This window comes from Bos grunniens, chromosome X, assembly GCF_055505025.1.
Source record: "Bos grunniens cultivar Pamir isolate PY7600 chromosome X, Bosgru_T2T1.0, whole genome shotgun sequence".
Lineage (NCBI taxonomy): Eukaryota > Metazoa > Chordata > Mammalia > Artiodactyla > Bovidae > Bos > Bos grunniens.
In genome coordinates this window covers 57,768,367-57,771,272 of record NC_141194.1, presented here as the reverse complement: position 1 = coordinate 57,771,272, position 2,906 = coordinate 57,768,367, and the positions used below count along the sequence as shown (strand labels likewise).

The following is a 2,906-nucleotide window of genomic DNA, read 5'->3' as shown; positions in this document are numbered from 1 at the left end:
GGCGTCTTTCTAGGGTTAAAATGCTAGGAAAGTCAAAATAAAGCCAAAGTAACATCAAGATACGATATGAAGTCAACTAACCTAAGAATGTTGAGGAACAACCAATAAAGAGAAGATCATCAGTGTAGCCTGGGTGCGTTCACAGAGTGAGAGATCATGGGAACCAAGTACTACACGCTCAGTGGCAGGGAATGGGGAAAGGGAAGCAATCCAAAGGAAGCTAGCGGTAGTAGTGGTAATGAGTGGGGCAGAGTGGCTCTAAACACGCGAACTGAAAGAGAAACCAAACGGTTTCTTTAACATTCCTTTAATCAAGCTAAAGGAAATGCATATTTTAAAAGAGTTTCCCCAACAGTAGTAGAGTAGGTAGGTTCACAGGTTCTCTCTAAAGTCAACTGGTCTTTGACTTTGCAGAAATGATGGGAGGGGGCATTGATGGATGGTAAACCAGGAGGACAGGTTGCCACTTTAACAGCACAAATGAGGTCTAAAGGTGTTGGGGGAGCAGGGCTTTAAAATTTCTCCTCTTCATAGGCTCAGGTAAACAATCTCAAGTATTATGAGCTACAGTTCAACAAAGACTCTGACAGAGGTGGGCCACCAGAGGTGGGCAAGTCCGGTTGGTCCCGCAGAAGGAGCTGGCATCTGGACAAAGCTGGTCGTCCCTGACCCCAGGAAAAGAGCTGCTCACCTCTCTGAGATTTTGTTTTCAGGAGTCCTCACTCAGGAAAACGCCCCTCTCTGGGGAGGTACAGGAAATTACAGGTCACATATATGGGGAAAACCACATCTTCGTTCTCCAGATTCACCACCTCTAGCTCTTCATCCTTTCCCAGGGAAAGCACCTGGAGTTCTGTCTCCTTCCGGAAAATGGCTCTTCCAGCCCTGTCCAAGGAGGCCAGGCGCAAGCGGAACGCGACCTTTCTCTGCCAGAGTAAGCTGACCCCGAGACCGCAGGACTTGTTCAGCGCGCTGCGCTTGAAAATGATGCGCCGGTTGGCATAGCACACCACCAAGTCCCAGCCGACGTTGAAGCCTGCCCACCGCCAGCTGCACTGCTTATCCCTGAGGAGCTGGCCCCCGCACCGCATGCTGGTCCTCTGGAGGTCGGACACGAAGACATCCACGGGCCCGAGGTCTCTGGTCTGCTCAGCCCGGAGGAGGGCAAGCCACTGCTCTTTGTACACTGGGGTCAGCCACGTGGCAGGGATCAGTGCATCCTGGTCGATGATGCGTGCTGACGGCAGGTCGCAGATCATGTAGGCAAGCCGCAGCTGCTGGAACGCTGGCACGAAGGCTCTGCCCTGCTCGGTCTCCAGGAAAGGGGTGCCCTCTGACTCCTGCCTGGACCTGGCAAACCACGAGTCGGCGTCAGGCAGCAGGTCTCTGCGGGGGCCTCTCCATGTCGGCTGCAGCTGCAGGAACATCCACTTTTTCAGCGTCGTGTACACATCCATCTCTACCTCCATCACGAAGAGCTCTGAAGAGGCAATGACCTCTTTCATGAGATCCAGGCTAACTTCTCTCAATAACTCCTCACTATGCTGGGTCATCAGGTTGTCCAGCAGCCACTGAAGACACATGGCCCTGATGTTCTGGAGTCCGTAGCTCTCAGCAGAGCAGTAGTAGCTGCACACGGTCTGATCACTGACCGTCTCCTTCATTATCTCTCCGCACTGCTGAATCAGCTTGTCCAGCTGCAGCATGCTGGCTGTGGCCAGCATGGGGACCACTCGACCGGGTGGGATGAGCACAGAGTTTCGGTACAGGGAACCTAAAGCCTCGTGCAGTGCCTCACAATCAATGTTCTCGTCAGGCATCTGCAACTCTACAGTATCCATGGTTGTCTCACGCCACGCACCACTGAACATGCTAGCAAAGTATCCTGACCGGCACAAGTAGACCTTGTGCAAGTTCCACTCCTTCCCCAGGGCACGGATCTGCACGTCACTCCCTTCTCCTCTCAGAAAAAGTGTCTTATAAACGGACTCTAAACTGTCTTTTGCTCGCTTCCTGTGAGGCGCTTTTGTGAGCTGCCCTTCTGGGCCTGTCTTCCGCTTGTGGCGCCCTTGGCTAGTGATGGGTCTGGCCTCTTCGCTCTCCTCCCCTTCCTCTATCACTGCCACTGCTACCTCCTCGGCCTCCTCCTCCCCCTCAGGGGCACCTGGCTCCTCTGGGGCATGCCCCACTCTGTTCGAGGGCATCTGACTGTTTACTGCTCCCATGGCTTTTACCTCAGGGGTACAGAGGGCAAGCTTCCTCACCAGACGCAGCCGCCACTGGCACTAGCTCAGCCCACGGTGTCGTTGGATACGGCTGATGTTTGTGACGTCATCTTGGACGCCAGGCAAAGCCACACCCACGAGGCTTTCCCCTACCCCTCCCACTCCCCATCACAGGATAAGTGCACTCTGTACCAGGAATTCCACTCTGTGTATCTTTCCCTCCAGGGATGATTTCTCTGCGGCTCCCTTCGTAGGATAATGGTGGAACAGAGGACTTTGTGTATGAATTTTCCCCATGAATCTTAAGAACATCATTTCCTCTTCCCCATTTGAAATAATTACTGATCACTCCTGTTTTTGGATAATTACGTCTTGGTTCCAGCTCTGTGCTCTATGCACCTTAATTTCTGTAATTATTTTCTTAGGTTATCCCATCATTTGCGGCTGTCAAAACATTTTCTGTGATAAAAGTGGCAATGTGTGCCCAGTCTTTGCTTTTGTCTCTATTTTAGACACCAGCTAAGCATGTAACAAACTTAAACACTGAAAGAAATGAGGAATGAATGAGATGGAGTTTGATTTTTGAGGAAATTAATAATATTAAATACTGACAAGTGTTATATGCTAAACAAAGTATACGGTGTAGAGAGAGTGTGGACCTTTCCATGACAAGGAAAGTAC

The 2,906-nt window shown here is 51.3% G+C and overlaps 1 pseudogene; it reads right to left on the bottom strand.

Moving 5' to 3' along the window:
- Positions 1-220: 220 nt before the first annotated feature.
- Positions 221-1,841, bottom strand: LOC147340494 (germ cell-less protein-like 1 pseudogene; annotated as a pseudogene).
- Between the last annotated feature and the right edge of the window lie 1,065 nt (positions 1,842-2,906).